This window comes from Sminthopsis crassicaudata, chromosome 4 (genome assembly GCF_048593235.1).
Source record: "Sminthopsis crassicaudata isolate SCR6 chromosome 4, ASM4859323v1, whole genome shotgun sequence".
NCBI classification, from domain to species: domain Eukaryota; kingdom Metazoa; phylum Chordata; class Mammalia; order Dasyuromorphia; family Dasyuridae; genus Sminthopsis; species Sminthopsis crassicaudata.
Window position 1 is genome coordinate 10,776,881 of NC_133620.1, and position 18,309 is coordinate 10,795,189.

An 18,309-nucleotide genomic window follows, 5' to 3' on the forward strand; every position below is an offset into this window, starting at 1 on the left:
AATATGGTAATATGTTTTGCATCACTGCACATGTATTACCAACATAAAATTTCATTCTTTGTCAATGGAAAGTGAAGAGAAGGAAGGATTTAAAATCCTTAAGAGAATTTGGAATTCAATTAAAAAACAAATGTTAAAAATTGTTTTTTACATGTAATTGTAAAAAATAAAATATTTTAAATTTTAAAGTCTTACATAAATGGAAATGTACTTAGACAAATCAGTAATTTACTTTCATCCTCGTAGTCACCTTTTGTTTTGGTGTCACTACATCTTTGGTATCTGCCCTTTCTTCAGATACCCTGAGAATTGTTTCCTCAATGGGTCTTCTATGTATAATTTTTCTAGCTCAGCTGCTTTTCCTAGCTTTGTTCCATTCAAGGAATTCATGCCTCTTCCCTAAGCAGATTTGGGATTATGGTGGGGCTCTCTATGTTGATTTAATTGTCTTTAATTTTTTTTTATTAATTTTATAATTATAACTTTTTTTTTGACAGTACATATGCATAGGCAATTTTTTTTTTTTTTTTTTTTACAACATTATCCCTTGTACTCCCTCCTGTTCCGAATTTTTCCCCTCCTTCCCTCCACCCCCTCCCCTAGATGGCAGGCATTCCCATACATATTAAATATCTTATAGTAGTATATACTAGGTTCAATATATATGTGCAGAACTGAATTTTTGTTGTTGTTGTTGTTGCAAAGGAAGAATTGTATTCGGAAGGTAAAAATAATCTGGGAAGAAAAACAACAAAAAAAGTGCTCACAGTTTACACTCATTTCCCAGTGTTCCTTTTCTGGGTATAGCTGATTCTGTTTTTTTGTTTGTTTGTTTTGTTTTTTCCCCCTGAGGCTGGGGTTAAGTGACTTGCCCAGGGTCACACAGCTAGGAAGTGTTAAGTGTCTGAGACCAGATTTGAACTCGGGTCCTCCTAAATTCAAAGCTGGTGCTCTATCCACTGCTCCACCTAGCTGCCCCTTTAATTTATTCTGAAAATTTGATATGAAAAATTTTTTTTCAGATATTTTCTATTTTTCATGTTTGTTGTCTTTCCAGATGCATTCTTAAATGCTATTGATATAATTTTGTGTAGTTGGGTCTCCTGCAAAATTTTCTTTATTTTTATTTTACCCTCAATTCCTTCTTGCTGTTGATAAGATTGTCCCATTCAAAATCTTCTATGATTATTCTCCACAAGAATGTATAAATGAGCTACTTTTTAAAATGGTGTTGCCCTGGACTGTTCAATACTGTCACTGAGGAAAAAAGATCTTCCAGATATTCTTGTTTGTAGAAAACATTATAATATTTGCATTAAGCCCTAGAACATTGCAAAGCCTTTCTTCAGAATAAGATCTATAACATCTTATAAAAGTCTGTCCTTACCATTCACATAAGAAAAACCAAGTGGATAACATATGGCTATGGTCCAGATACATGTGTAACATGTGCAAACCATTGAGTTTCTCTATCAATGAATATATCTTAGAAAGTATGAGAAGCTCAATCAAGTTGAATAGGAAGTGAAAGTTAGGTTGTATTGCCTTTGAATTAATAAGATTATTTTTAATGATCCCAAATTTCTTCCTTACGGAGAGAGAGAGAATGGCACCAATATTTTTTTCTAGCGTCTCTAAAGAATAAAGTTGATTAAGTATAAAGTATCACCAAAGGGGAATACAGAGATGTGTGGTGGAAGAGAAGGAGCTGCAACATATTGGGATGTAAAGTAGTGGTGTCAAAATCAACTAGAAACAGGGAGCAGGATGGGAGGGTTGTATTACATAATACATGAGAATCCCTGTAGGTACAAATTGACTTAGAAAACATATTTACATTATCTATGTTTTATTGTATTTTTAATGCATTTTGTTAAGATATTCTCAATTACATTTTAATATGGTTCAGGCCACATTCAAGGGGTCCACAAGAAACCACCAGTCCATGTGTTTGATACCTTTGATGTCAAGGATAAAATATACAATCAGAAAAAGTGGGCCTGCCAGGTAGTAGGGAGATAACCAATGGACAACCAGTGTGCATCATTGGTACACAGAGACACACAGACACATATATACATATATGTATATATGTATAGAAGTATACACACATTCAAGAAAACTGGAGGAAGATCCTCCCAACATGTTGGGTAGAACCCATGTGGCAAATTACAGAAAGATATGGGCTAATATTGCATTGAAGGGCAGGCAAGAATGGTTGGTAATCTGCAATGAAGCTCCATATTGATTAGATCACAGATCCATCAATCGATCAATAGACATTTAATAAGTGTCTATGAAGTTTTAAACAGTGTGCAAAGTGTTGGAGGTACGGGACAAAAATGAAAGAGCCCCAGCCTTTGAGAATCTTATAGAAAGATCAGAATAGACTAGGAGTCAACAGTTGACTTGAACATTAAATGGAGGCAGAAAAGCCAAGAAGTGGGGGAGCATTCTAGGCCTTGGGGAAAATGTACACAAAGATACCAGAGATGGAAGGGGGGATAGAAGGGGCAGAAAGCAGCCACTTTGGCTGGCATGTAGAGGGAAGAAAGAGATGTGACATAACATTGGGACTCAGCAGATGATTCTCCAAGAGGAGCTATGGGGAAAAAATCCATCACCCTACAACCAATCTGGATTGGGGCTCTCCAAATGGATCTAAGTCAGTGCTCAAACAAGTAAGGCCACAGGCCCCTGTGTCTGTCTTCAAAGCCTTTGTAGCTTAGGTCTATCTACCCATGCCTTAGCTCTGCTGGCATAACTATCTAGAGTCCAAGATCTGTTCTGTACTTTGAGGAATCAGCAGAGGGGAAAAAAAAAAAAGGAAATATGCATTCACAGATCACCTACTATGTGGACAAAAAGCTTTTTACAATTATTATTTTATTTATCTTGACAGCAAGCCTGGGAAGTAGGTACTATTACTGTGCCCCTTTTCCAGATGAGGAAATTGAGCTACATAGAAGTTGAATGACTTGCTTAGGGTCATACAGTTAGCATTTATTTAAGGACAGATTTAACTTGGTTCTTCCTGAATTCCAAGCCCAACACTCTATCCATTTCCCTAGAGTAGGATTTCAGTGAAACATGTGTACCACATACCATCTGGAAATAAATAATGTCATTTTGCTATCTATGGGAAAAGCAGATCGTATAAGGCAACACTACTTGCATTCGAGTTAGAAGACCTGGCCAAGTTTCCTCATCCCTTCCAGGTCCCTTCAAACTCTAAATCTAGGAGTATCTGGAGAAAGTGATGGGAGAACTAACTGTTGGGGGCAACTTGTTCCACTAATTCCAAGTATTCCCATGTCATGGGAAAAGTGATTGACAAAGGAATTCAAGTAGAACAGCCTAATGATTCCGTGACTGTAAAGAGGGATCCCCACGGGCCCTGTCTGTCTTTGAGCTTTGTTTTTCATCCCCCTAAAGCAAAATCTTTTTCTCTTCCATCAACAAGAAACAGAACAAATATTTTGTCTGGCCACCTTTCATTCTAATTGCTAATTTTATGTACGTGGCCATTTTCACTGTATGATTTCAAAAGCTAGGAGTTCAGCAGACCATGTCTTTGGAGGGTCTGTCCTTTCTAGTCTAATCCACCTTCACTTCTTCACCTGGGTGAGTATGTAAACTGAATGGCCTCCTCTCTCTTGAGTAATGGAAGGCAGGAAATGAGTCTTTGTTCAACACCTACTAATTGGCAGCCACTGTGCTAAACACTTTACAAATATTATTACAGTTGATCCTCACAATAATCCTTTAAGGGAAGTGTAATTTTATCACTACTCAGCCCTGAGGTTTAAGGTACCTATTTCAGAATTCAGATGATTTTATCTGAATGAGGAGGTGTTTGAGAAGGGGTGGAGGTTGAGGAGAGATGCAAAGATCATGGATTTGGAAACAGCTTATTTGAATCCCAACTCTGATACATACTTTCTGTGTGATGTTCAGTTCTCTCCGACTCAGTCTCCTAATCTGTAAAATGGAAACAATGATTAGCATGGTTATAGAGCTCTTATAGGGAATGAAATGGAATAGAATTGTATGGTTGAGTGAAGAGTTCTGCCTCAGGCATCAGGTTTTGAGCTCAGTTCTTTCTCTGACGTTTGCTACCTGTGTGACCTCAGGCCCTTGCCCTCCTCAGACCTTCCTTCCCTAGTCTATATAAAAAAGGTTGGAAAGGGTGACTTCTGCTATTTCTCATTCATTTTAAGTCTATGAATTATTTCCTGGGCTGGACTAATTCAGTTAGCATACTAGCATTTGAAGAGAGATGATTCCTTTTTTATTGTCCATTTCATTTGCTAAAAACTGGCCAATACAGTCCAGAAATTCCTCCTATTGCTCATGGAATCTAATGGCTCAATTAGTGCATTTTAAAGATTCTTGGTTTCCTTGGGCTTAGTCACCCAAATAGCAGCTGCTAACTGATATGAAATGAGAATATAATTCTGGGAACAACTATTGCCACCCTGATTCCACCAAAAAAAAAAAAAAAAAGATATTTGGTAACAGCTGTTCCTAAACATGAGTTCACATTTTTAAAGCCTATTATAATAGCATTAATGCAGACTGATAAATATGGCAACAAGAAAAATTCAAAATTTTTCTTTCACTGGATACTTGGGAATTTTACAGCTCTAAATCTAAAGGAAAAGATGGCATGGCAAAAACAGGATAAAACCCTATAAACTAAGAAGAAAGGATGACGATTGGAAGCCCAGTGCCCAAAGGTCAGGAAATCAGAATTTCTACTTTGGAAGGAAGCTCAAAGGCTGAGTTTTACCTCTGCCTGAAAAATTCCCAGCTATATTAAAGACCTTTGAGGATAGGATCTCATCACCTTTCAAGGCAACTTGAAGTTTTTCCTAACACCAAACCTCAATTTGCTTTTTTATGACTTCTATCCTTTGTCCCAGTTTTGGCCTTCTGTGACCATGCAGATCATGTCTAATACTTCTTCCAAGTGACAGTCCTTCAAATAAATAAAGACAGCTTTGGTCCTTCTTCTAATGAAATATTCCTACTCATCCCCAATCATTATCCTTTTGGGCTATACTAAAGACCATTCACTATCTTGCTTACCCTTGATCAAGCTGGCACTGAACACTTCGTACAACACTCTCGAGGTAGTCATTGAATATAACACTCTAGATAGAATAACTGAAAACAACACACTAAATATAGTCTGACCAGGCAGAGCATGGAAAGAGAATCCATGTCCTAATTTCTGGCAACTCTTCTCTTAATGTAGTCCAAGATCATATTAACTTTTCTGGCTCCCATAGCACAAAGCCATCACACAACGAAGTTGATCTTGCAGCCTCCTAAATCCTCAGATCTCTTGGAGACAAAGTGCTATATAACCATGTCTCCCCCGTCTTGTACTTGTGAAATTATATTATTCTGAAGTTCAGAAGGAGGCTTTACAAGTATCCTCACTGGATTTTGTATACATCAGAAATAGAATCCAAGTTCCCTGTTATTTCTGAGAATTTGATTCTGTGACAACTCAGAAATACTCATTTTCAAAAGAGATAGTTGGGTGCAGGAGAATGAATGGGGACCAGTGTCCAGATACAAGTTTTGGAACCTCTTCATCACTATTCAATTCTTAGCAAGTTCCTTAGTTACTGTGACTCTTGGTTTTCTGTTAAAAAAAAAAAAATCTGATCTATCAACCTCTGTTTCAAATCTATAGTCCTATTAACTCCTCTCCCTGCTCCCACTAATTCATTCCTTTAGAATATTTTTGATTACTGTTCTTAAGTTTTTCCCATTAATATTGCTTTAATGACTGTCAGACAAGATACGACATTTCAGATAGCCTTGTCTCTTTATTGAGCTAAAATATAATTGTGGTTCAGAATCCCCCTTTATTTTCTTTCTCTATACACTTCCTTGTGTGAATAACCTTTGTCTGTGGCACCCCATTACAAGACATATTCCTCCTAATTCTTTCCCTTGGATGGGGAACTCTTATTGGATCATTCTTCATGGGCTTCATCTATAAAATTTTTAACTTTGTCATCTCAATGGTACTTTGATAAAGCAACATGTCCAAAAGACATTGAGCCTCTTTTCTCCTTATGGCATTTAATAAATCTACTTTGTCTTTTTATTCCATGAAGATTTGATTTCCTATTTTAGGTTTATTTTCCTTGTTAAATATCAATTACTCCCTTTCAATAGTCTAAATTGAGCAAGACTGCCCATCTAATATAAGAAACGAAAGGTAAATAAAAACTATTAAAATTAAAAAAAATATGAAAGAGGAATCTGTAATAAGACACTATGAAAAGTAAGGGAAATCAGTTTGCACCTATTTTGCCAAACTAAGTTTAGCCATCAACTTTATTAGATTTTCATCTTTGAGAAAGGCAAAACAGTTACACTGTTCAAAGAACCTCTACAAGCTTCAGCATTTCAATTCAACACTGCAGGTCCACTTCTATTTATAAAAAAGAAAAAGATGGGACTGAAATTCTTCCACGACTACATGTCAACAAGTATTTATTAAGTGCTGACTATATGCCCTTTCCCTGGACTAAGTATTGGGGATACAAAGAAGGGCAAATATAATCCCTGCCCTCAAGGAGCTTACAGTCTAATGGGGAAGCTGACAGGCAAGCATCCACAAACAAGTTTGCCACAGAATAAATTAAGGGTTGTCCCACGGGGGAAAGCAGTAATAATAGCTAGTATTTATGTAGCACTTTAAAATGTGTGGCTTTAAGCAAGATTGGGAAAGACTTTTTTTTCAGAAGATGAAATTTTAAGAGAAACACAGAAAGTCAAAAGAAGATGGGAAAGAGGAGGAATTCCAGACATGGGGAAATAATTCTTTAAGCCACAATATTGTGGAATGAATATTCTCAGATTATTATCCCTGCCCTCTTGAGAGGATGGTATACAGAAAAATAAACTAGCAGAAGACCAATTTCTAGCTACACCTTATTCAAATCCTGATTCTGACACTTACTGGAAGTGTTCCCGTAGGGGAGTTAACATAGCCCAGGAAAAAGAATTCAGAAGTCAAAGAACCTGGGGTCATAAAGTAAATGCTTTTAAATTTTATTTTGAAATTATGAAATGGGAGCAGCTAAGTGGCACAGTGGATAGAGCACCAGCCCTGAAGTTAGGAGGACCTGAGTTCAAATGTAGCCTCAGATACTTAACACACCCTAGCTATGTGACCCTGGACAAGTCATTTAATCCCAATTGCCTAGGAGAAAGAAAGAAAGAAAGGGAGAAAGAAAGGGAGAAAGAAAGGGAGAAAGAAAGAAAGAAAGAAAGAAAGAAAGAAAGAAAGAAAGAAAGAAAGAAAGAAAGAAAGAAAGAAAGAAAGAAAGAAGAAAGAAAGAAAGAAAGAAAGAAAGAAAGAAAGAAAGAAAGAAAGAAAGAAAGAAAGAAAGAAAGAAAGAAAGAAAGAAAGAAAGAAAGAAAGAAAGAAAGAAGAAAGAAAGAAAGAAAGAAGGAAAGAAGGAAAGGAAGAAAGGAAAGGAAGAAAGAAAGAAAGAAAGAAGGAAAGGAAGAAAGGAAAGGAAGAAAGAAAGAAAGGAAAGGAAGAAAGAAAGAAAGGAAAGGAAGAAAGAAAGAAAGAAAAGGAAGAAAGAAAGGAAAGGAAGAAAGAAAGGAAGAAAAGAAGGAAAGGAAGAAAGGAAGGAAAGGAAGAAAGGAAAGAAAGGAAGGAAAAATAAAATTAAATATACCAAAGAAAATTAGGTGCAGAAAGAATGGAAGCTCCTCCAATGGAATATAAGGTTCCTGAGAGCAAACATTCTTTTCCCTTCTTTTTGTGTGGTCAACACCTTGAAAACAATTAAAAGAAAACATTTAGTAAATCTACCACATGACTAATATTGTGCTAAATGCCAGGGACACACAAAGAAGCAAAAGACAAAAACTAGGAGGTTATAATCTAACATAAAGCCACAAATACTAAAGTACTATCTACCTTCTAGCAATTATTACAGCCTTCTCTCTGAGACCACCGTTATGATAAATGTTTATTTTTTTTAATTTAAGTGAAAGATATAAAGATTTTCTTCCTCTCTCTTCCAGATTATCCCACTTTCTCAAAGTTAGCCCAAAAAATCTATTCAGAAGCAAAGATTGTTTGAAAGAGACTGCCCTTGCTATGCTCTCAATCTTGAGCAAGCCCACAAGATGGGGCACAGCACAGAATAGGGGACTGGGGCACAGAGTGACTATTTCCTCTCCAGAGACTGAAGCTGACTATCCAGTGACCTTCTCAGTTCCAAATCCACAGGCATATAGGATGATTTCATTTTAAATAACTTTGAAACTATTGTGGGGAAGAGGGCACAAATATTACTAGCAACCACAAAAGTGGTTCAGATTCTTACATTCTCTTGATAGACAGCAAAATCATTTTTAGATTAAAAACCAAATAAAAACAAAAGTTAATGTGCACAAGTTCAATCCTTTGCACAATCACCTAGTTGGTTAGTTGTTTGGGGGGCAAAGGGAGGTAGTTTGTGGTTTGGACATGTTATATTTGGGGAAAGAGGCAGAATCTGGACAACTTCCAATTTCTGGTTTATCTATTTAGTTAACCTCTGTTGTTTTCTGGGATTATTTCCAAGACAACTAAATATGCAGTTGTCTGCCAGTAGACTTAATTTCAGACAGCTCTGATGAGGTCTGAAACTGCTTCCTTAGCATTCGACACACAACTTTATATTAAAAAGTAACAAAGATTATTCAAGTACAATGGTGACTTGGAAATGTTTACTTTCTTTTCCTCTAAATTAAGCTTTTTTTTTTTTTTTTGCTACAGTAAATAAGAAAAGATACTGTGTTCCAGATGCATTATTCTAGTTGCAAAATCACAGTATATCTGTTCACATAGTTACATTTTTCGGCTAGAGCAATTAAAAGGCCTTTAGCCCTTAAAGTTTAGAGGAAAAAGCAACATTAAAAATCAAATTGTATCAGGATCCAGGGACTCTAACAGACAGATAGGGCAAAGTAAGTTAGGACCCTTTTCTCACCAACTAAAGTGGTAAACTAGCCTCTAACTTTGAAAAACACTTAATTGCAAGAGCAACAATAACATGGTGTGTTGTTTTAATTGTTCAGTCTCAAAAAGCAAAACAAAACAAAACAAACAAAAAAAACCAAACAAACAACAACAACAACAACAAAAGGATGTCTCCCCAAAGCCCAAAGAAAAGCCTAAGGCATACTAGAAGGAGAGCATGGACACTATCAGAATTCTCAGAGACAGCAGGGTGTATTGGAAGGCTCTTGGATTTGGAGTGAGGAGACTTACTCTTAGCCAAGCTTTTTCTTCCTACCTTGTTTTCCTCATCGAAACCTCTGTAGAGAATCACAGAATCTCAGAGTTGAATCAGTGGCCCATACAATCCTGTGTAAAGCTACTATGGTTTAGTAGAACAGAGAAATAAGTGTTCACCTATTTTTTTTTTCTTTTTTCTTTTTCTTTTTCTTTTTCTTTTTTTTTTGTTTTTGTTTTTTTTTTGTTTTTTGTTTTTTTGTGAAGCAATTGGGGTCACACAGCTAGGAAGTGTTAAATGTCTGAAGTCACATTTGAACTTAGGTCTTGCCCACTTCAGGGCTGGTGCTCTATCCACTGCCCCACCTAGCTGCCTCTCCCTTTTGATCAAAGTGCTCTGTCCATATCTTCCTTTGGGACAGCTCTTGGTGCTAGGAAATGTTTACCTACCTCTCTCTTAACTCTCTTAACTTTGCCCCTTTATAACTTTCACTCATCCTTCTTAGATCTACCTTTTAGGCCAGTAGACCCCTTTTCCATTCAAGCTAGCTTCCTAGCTAGTTCAAATCCAATGTCGGTACTAATTTATTAGCAGTGTGACTCCGGGAAAGTCACTTCACCCTATTTGTGTCTATTTTCTCATCTGTAAAATGAACTGGAGAAAGAAATAGAAAACCCCTCCAAGAAAACCCCAAAGGGGACAAGGAATTGGAAACAACTGAAAAGTGACTCAATAATAACAATGGATCCCTGATGTCCCCACCTAAATTTCTTCTCTAGGTTAAATATACCTAATTCCTTCTATCTATCTTCTCTGGGCTGTGATTTCCTCATCTATGAAGATGGTTTCCAAAGTCCTTTCCAACTTGCCATGCTCTTTCACATCGATTTGTAAATAATTTCCTTTCCTGTCATTATTTGGAAAATCCTGAGCCAACACGCTAGATAGAGTACTGAACATGGATTCAAATTCCATCTCAGCCACTTCTTGGCTGGGTGACCCGTGTGACCTGGGCGAGCTCCTTACTCTCTGGGCTTTTCTTTATCTCCATAATGATGGAATGATCTCTTCCTGCTCATTATTGACAATCACATGGACAGATGCTAAAGCCACCATGGAGAGAGTTTAGTGTTGCAGGGACACCCATCACCTGCATTCAATAACTGTCCAGACTCTCTGAGTTTTAGAGTTGAAAGAGATCTTGGAGACCATCTAATCCAACGAGTACATTAGCAGCAAGAGGGAAATTAGAAAGAAAATCCTAGCCAGGCAATTTTCAAACCACTCAAACATCATCCCAATAACCGTGCTTTCCCCCCAAACATTTCTTTTTTTTTTTTTTTTTTTTTTCCTGAGGCTGGGGTTAAGTGACTTGCCCAGGGTCACACAGCTAGGAAGTGTTAAGTGTCTGAGACCAGATTTGAACTCCAGTCCTCCTGAATTCAAGGTTGGTGCTCTATCCACTGCGCCACCTAGCTGCCCCTTCCCCCCAAATATTTCTAAAGGAAAAGAAACCAGGAAGCCGGTATTCAGACCCGTAAAGCAAACAATAATAATAATTTTTAAAAAGGAGCATTATCTCTGGGCTAAAAAATAATTGTCTAATTTTTCTATGCTTTTCTTCAAGAAATGCACCTAGTTTTGTTTTTTTTTTGTTTGGGGAGAGGAGGAAAAATGCAGAGGAGGAGGAGGAGGAGCATTTTGAGTTGTATTTTACTTTAAGGAATTAATGACGCTCTTAGCAAGCCAGACAGTGTTTTCTTAGACAATTCAATTTGAGGATTTTTTCCCCCATTTTGTCTTTGCACCCCTTTGGATCTATCCTCCTGCCTTGCACATGGGTGCTTCTTAAAAGTTTGGTCAACTGAATCGAGTTCCCAAGTCCAGGGTGGACTTGCTAATGCCTATGTACAGAGAGACGTGCGTGTATGTATATGTATACACACACACACATATATACATATGTAAAGATCTAGATACACATACACATGTAGAAAACAATCTGGGAAATAGGTTAGGGACAAGGGAAGCCCTTCCCTAAAGTCCTGATCCACTTTGCTTAGTTGATTTCCAGGCCTGGGTCCCTCCCAAACAAGGCAGACTTCTTAGGACCCATTATTTAAGCCTGTTTCCTTGCAAGTGTGTAGGAAGGAGTCCAGCGGGTCCCACCCTCTACTTCCATGGCAGGCAAAGTTTGGGGACTCCAAATCACTGCAGCCGGAGCCCCAGGTCCGCGGAAGATTTCCAGATTTCCCAGGACATACAGCTTCCAAAAGCTTCCCCCCCCCCCCCATTTTCTCCAACTCCTAATTAAGGTCAGAAAGGAACAAAGCTGAGAATTCAAGTGGCTGCCCGGGCCGGAGGGGCGCACACGCGCACACACGATACACGCTGGCACATGCACACACACAATATGTATATACGTACTAGGTATCACAAAGTCTACATAGTCATACCGTACCCGGGCTAAACACTTACACATACAAGTACAACATATAGGAGCGAGCGCGTGCGTGCGCGCACGCGTACACACACGTACACACACGTACACACACGTATACACGCGTACACACACACACACACACACACACACACACACTTGGGTCACACCTGCCCTCCTGAGTCAAACTCCAAGGTGACCCTCGTCCGGAAACTGAGGCGCACAAGAGAGGAGGCGAAGCGGGCTGGGATGTCACCTGGATCGCGGAGTGGCGGGCACAGCCAAGGGCAGCCTCGGTGGCGGCCGTGACAGCGTCCCCGAGGGAGTGCGCGGCCCCTGCCACTCCTGGCCGCCTCAGGCTCCGAGCATCCCTGGCTGAGTGCGCGCTCCGCCAAACTCCCTGGCAAGGTGCAGCGGGAACTCTCCCCGGAGGAGGGAGGGGACTGCGAGGGAGGCCCGACGGAGGGGGGAGCGCCAGCCCCGGGGACAGGAAGAGACTGCCGGAGGGAGGGGAGGGAGGGGCAGCCAGGGGAGGAGGGCTGGAAAAGCCAGCCGCTCCTCGGACACGCGGCCAGCCCCTGCGCCCGGGGACCCTGACGCCCCCGGCCGCTCCCCGAACCGCCGCGGCTGGCCAAGGGGCGGGGGGCTCTGGCGGCGAGGGGCCCCGCCGGGCGGCCACTGGACCCGGGTCTCCGCGGTGGGCGCCAATAGCTGGAGCCAGGAGCGGGGGAGCAAGGGGGGATGTGGGACTCCGGAAAGTAACTGGGCTCACCTCTGCTGCGGGGAAGGGGGACAGAAAGCCGGGCACAGTTCTGTCTCAGGAGATGCGGAGGGGACCCACAGAGACCTTTCTTCCAGCCGCCTCGGGCTCTCCCTTAGCCCCGATGGCCCCTAAGCAACACGAGAAAAAGCAGGAATAAAATGGTACCAATTACACTGATACAAATAATAGGAGGACTAGCAATAGGAGAGAGTGAGGAAAGAAGGAAGGAAGGAAGGAAGGAAGGAAGGAAGGAAAGAAGGAAGGAAGGAAGGAAGGAAGGAAGGAAGGAAGGAAGGAAGGAAGGAAGGAAGGAAGGAAGGAAGGAAGGAAGGAAGGAAGGAAGGAAGGAAGGAAGGAAAGAAGGAAGGAAAAAAGGAAGGAAGGAAGGAAGGAAGGAAGGAGGGAAGGAAGGAAGGAAAAGAAAGAAGGGAAAGAGAGAAAGAAGGAAAAAAGGAAGGAAGGAAGGAAGGAGAAAGGAAAAGAAAAGAGGGAGAGAGGGAAAGAAGGAAGGAAGGAGGGAGGAAGGAAGGAAAAGAAAGAAGGAAGGGAGGGAGGGAGGAAGAGAGGGAAGGAAGGAGGGAGGGAGGAAGGGAGGAAGGAAGGAAGGAGAAAGGAAAAGAAAGGAGGGAGAGAGGAAAAGAAGGAAAGAAGGAAGGAAGGAAGGAAGGAAGGGAGGGAGGGAGGGAGGGAGGAAGAGAGGGAAGGAAGGAGGGAGGGAGGAAGGGAGGAAGGAAGGAAGGAGAAAGGAAAAGAAAGGAGGGAGAGAGGAAAAGAAGGAAAGAAGGAAGGAAGGAAGGAAGAAAGGGAGGGAGGGAGGGAAGAAGGAAGGAAGGAAGGAAGAAGAAAGAAAGAAGGAAGGAAGGAAGGAAGAAAGGGGAAAGGAACTAAGGAAAGAAGGAGGGAGGAAAGGAAGGAGAAGAAAAAGAGGGAAGGAAATAAGCTATTAAGGAAGGAAGGGAAAAGGAAAGAAGAAAGAAGACAAGTATTAATTAAACTCTTGGGGGTAGGGACTATGGTAAGTAATTTCCAAATATTATTGGAGGACTTCTAATTACCCATCTCAGAAATCAGTTTCTTCACTGAATTCACTGTTTCACTATATAGTCTATTCTATGACTCTCAATTCCAGGAGAGACTGATCCAGGTAACAGCTGACTGAATATCCAAATGCCAACTTTGGCCATTGTAAGAATGGTGAATTATTCATTGACACAATAAAAACAGTCCCTTATTCATGATCTGACTGGCACTCTGGAAAAATTTGGTTGTCATAGGAGCATCAGATCTTTTCCTCTACAGCATTTAGTATAATTGATGACCTTCCCTTCTCCGTATTAGTGTGTGTGTGTGTGTGTGTGTGTGTGTGTGTGTGTGTGTGTGTGAGAGAGAGAGAGAGAGAGAGAGAGAGAGGTCTTGTGTTTGTGTGTCTGTGTCCATGTTTCTGTCTCTGTCTCTTCCTCTCTCATTCTTGTTTGCTCTCTCTTTTGCTCTCTCTCACTAGTCTGTCTCTCTTGCTCTCTCATTTTTATTGTCTGCCTTTCTCTTTCCATGACCCTTCTCTGTCCAGGTGCTTCTTCTACCCATTTGACTGCAACTTTTCAGTCTCCTTTTCTGGATAACAAGCCATATCATATCTATTTCGGATATTCCCCAAGTGTCCTGGACCCTCTCTCATCTTGCTCTGCACTCTTTCCCTTGATGACTTCAGCAGCTCCCATGAGAATAATTATTCTCTCTATGCAGATAATACCCCGACCCCAATTTTTCTTTGAGTTTTAATCCTGTATCATAAGCCACTACTTGGATATGTCAAACTTATTATCTCCTAGAATCCTCAAATTAAGGATCTTCAAAAGAGAACTCGGTATTGTCCTTCCCCAAACCCATCTATCTCAGTTCCATATTTCTCTATTTCTGTGAAATGCACCACCATCATTCTAGTCTCCCAGGTTCTCAGTCTTTGAGTTATTCTCAGCTTCTAGCCCTCATTTCCAACATCCAGTCAGCTGCCTAATCTTGTCATTTCAAGTTCCACAACATCATCCATAACTCTCTCTCCCTTATTACAGACTTTCATCACCTCTTACCCAGCCTGTTGAAATAGCTTGCTTGTTGGTCTTCTTACCCGAAGCCTGTCCCACTCGTTCTTCCTCCACAAAGTTTCCACTCTAATTTACTTTTAGTGGAAGACTGATCACATCACTTCTCAATAAACATTAGAGGCTCTATCTTGTTTCTAAGGTAGTAATATTTAAGCTATATCTTTGTAAGCCTTTCACAATCTTTCTTTACAGCCTTCTTGTATGCATTCTATGGTCTAATTAAACTGGCTCTCTTACTGTTTCTTTCACAAAAAAATCCATATGTTATCTCTATGCCATTGTCCATTCCGAGAATGCCCTCCCTTCTCAACTCTGCCTCAGAATTCTTAGCTTCATTCAAGGCATAATCCTTCCAAAAGGAAGTTTTCCAGATCCTCCCATCTCAGCTTGCCTTCCCTCTCTAATCCACTTTCTATTTATTTTTTTAATATAGTCAATATATATGCAAAGCAGCATAGCTTAATGACTAGAGAGATGATCTTAGAGCCAGGAAGTTGTCGTTGGAGCCAGTTGAAGTCATATTTCTTTCACATACTAGTTGGGTGAGCCGGAATAAATCACCAAATGTCTTAAGAATTTAGGGCAATTGAGTTTATTTCAAATAAAAAGGGAGCCCCTAAATCATACATAAATATCCCTATGGATCCCAGTTTGGCTTAAAAGGTTACCTATTAATATTTTCTATGTTTTATTATTTTGATTGATTTTGTTAAATATTTCCCAATTAGATTTTCAACTATGTATTTGACACCTCTGCTCTGGACAACTCTCAGAAACAGTAAATTGCAGAGGAGTTCACTCATCCAGAAACTGTTTATTCCAATAATCCCAGTTCCAGTCCCTGTCCTACTTCCCATATATCTACTTAGGTATATGTTGTTTCTCGGTATAGAATGTGAGCTCTTTGTGGACACATGTGGGTGTATCTTCTGTTTCTGTTTTCTCAGCATTTCAGGCAGTGTCTGACACAAAAGAAGGGCAGTGTCTAAAGATCATCTAGTACAGGAATTCTTAACCTAGCATCAGTGAACTTTTTGAAAAAAAAAATTTCTTTATGATCCTGGGCAAGTCACTTAACCCCAATTGCCTCAGCTATCTATCTATCTATACACACACACACATACACACACATATGGAATATATACACACATATATGTGGAATATATGTATACACACATGGGATATTATATATATATGTATAGATTATAGTTATAAAAATAATATGGCAGAAATTAATTGGCCATCATCTAACCCTATATACCAAAATAAGGTCAAAATGGGTTTATGATTTAGACATAAAGGGTGATACTATAAGCAAATTAGGAGAACAAGGGATAGTCCACCTCTCAGATCTGTGGAGAAGGAAAGAATATGTGGCCAAATATGTACAGTATGAAATGCAAAATGGACAATTTTGATTATATTAAGTTTAAAAAGTTTTGTACAAACAAAACCAAAGCAGCAAAGATTAGAAGGAAAGCAGAAAACTGGGGGGAGGGGAATTTCATATGTAAATGTTCTTATAAAGACCTCATTTCTAAACTATATAGGGAATTGACTCAAATTTGTAAGAATATAACCCATTCTCCAATTGATAAATGGCTAAAGGATATAAAAAGACAATTTTCAGATTAAGAAATTAAAATAATTTCTAGTCATATGAAAAAATCTATAAAGCACTATTGATTAGAGAAATACAAATTAAGACAACTCTGAGGTAGCACTGCACATCCCTTAGATTGGCTAATATGACAAGAAAAATTAATGATGAATGTAGGGAGAGATAGGGGACACTAGTACATTGTTGGGGGAGTTGTGAACTGATCTAACCATTCTGGAGAGCAATTTGGAACTAGGCCCAAAGGGTTATCAAATTGTGCACACCCTTTGATTCAGCAGTGTCTCTACTTATTCTGTATACCAAAAAGATAATAAAAGGGGCAAAGGACCCACATATACCAAAAAATGTTTATAGCATCCTTTTTTGTAATGATAAGGAACTGGAAAGTGAGTATATATCTATCATTTGGAAAGTGGTTGAATAATGGTATATGGATGTTATGGAATATTTTTGTTCTATAAGAAATGATGAGCAGGCTAATTTCAGAAAAGCCTGGGAAGACTTTTATGAACTCATGTGGAGTGTAGCACAAAGAATCAAGAGAATGTTGTACATAGTAACAAAAATATGTGATGATCAACTGTGATGTACGTGGCTTCTTTCAACAATGAGATGAATCAGGCCAATTCCAATAGACTTGGGATGGAGAGAAACATCTGCATCCAGAGAAAGCGCTATGGGGACTGAATGTAGAGCACAACATAGTCACTTTGTTGTTGTTGTTTGCTTGTTTTTTCTTCTTTGTCTTTTTGATCTGATTTTCTTGTTCAGCATGATAAATGTGGAAACTATGTAGAAGAATCAAACATGTTTAACATATTGGATTGCTTGCTGTCTAGGGGAGGGGATGGGGAGAAGAGAGGGAGAAAAATTTGGAACACGTTTTACAAAGGTGAATATTGAAAACTATCTTTTTGCATGTAGTTAAAAAAGAAAAAGTTATTATTTTAAAATTTTTTTATGGCTGTATTTAAATATTATTACTTTCTTTTCTAATTCTCTTTGTTTTATACATTTAAAACATCTGAAGAAGAGATCCACATATTTCACTGGACTTTACTAGTCCAATTCCCTCATTTTACAAAGGAAAAAAAAATCAATACAATCAGTTTGAACTCCATTCCCAGAGAAGGGAAGGAAAGAATTTGCTCAGAGTCACATAGGTAATAATTAGTGAGCAGAAGGAACTGGGGTTCCAAACCAGTTCCTTGGATTTCAAGCCCATTGTTCTTTCCTGAGTGCTGTCCTGCTTCCACCCTGTGTCATGAAGGTCCATTTCAAAGTGGTCCTGACTAAGGATGAGCCATTCAAACCTGAAGAGACTTCAGGTGCTTTTATAATGTTCAGCTCTGAGCTTCTGAAGATTGGGGGCTTGATGTTAAATGTTTTTAGCATATTATTAAGAACTCCTGTTATCTTCTAATTATATACTTCTCACTGTGACACAGGTCTCTTTCTCATTCTTTTCATAGGCATTGTGTTAGTTTACATCTTGATCCTACCAGAATCTTTCACAATTTAAACCCTTAATAAATGTGGATTTCTAAGGTTCTATAGAAGAAATTTAGGTTGGATCAATGTGGAATGTTGTGTGATTAGACAGTTTCTGAGGACTCAATATAAAATTCATTATATAGACAACGAATTTAATGATTATATTCAATAAGGCAGGGAATAGATATTGAATTTTATGGAAAGAGTTCAAAGTGTTAACTTATACTTTAAGAAAAAATAGAAGGGACTCAAAAAAGTGAGAAATAGATGAATGAAGAAGGTAGGACTAGGAATACTTAATACATAATGACTAAAATAAAGTAAATAAGAAACAGCATTAAGGCAATTGAGTTCAAATGATACATAAAGTTTGGTTCCAGTTGTCTGCTGATGAATCATCTCCTGATCATCTCAGTTCCTACCAGCTAAAAAGCCATGATTCAAAAGCCTCTCCATGATAAGTATAAAGTCACAGTTGTTTTTATAACTGAAGCAAAATATATATTTTATCCTCTTAGAGATTTGGTAGGTGTTATATAGATTTACATAATATAATATAATATGTTATATTTATATTGTTATACATCCTATCAGTGGTTATTGCCATAATTATTTCCTAA

General features: G+C 38.9%; 1 protein-coding gene across 8 annotated transcripts in view; it reads right to left on the bottom strand.

The window, feature by feature from the left end:
• The window catches only part of LEPR (leptin receptor), a 130,558-nt gene that overhangs the window by 71,684 nt on the left and 40,565 nt on the right, over positions 1-18,309 (bottom strand). For 2 of the 8 annotated variants that reach the window (XM_074265725.1, XM_074265728.1), the window contains exon 3: positions 3,940-3,981. The exons of 1 other annotated variant lie outside the window; for it this stretch is intronic. The gene's annotated coding sequence lies outside the window, so the exon portion shown is untranslated. Of the gene's footprint in view, positions 1-3,939; positions 3,982-11,879; positions 12,179-12,481; positions 12,601-14,559; positions 14,578-18,309 lie in introns of those variants that run through there. 5 more of the 8 variants (XM_074265727.1, XM_074265722.1, XM_074265724.1 and 2 more) reach the window with 4 other exon arrangements.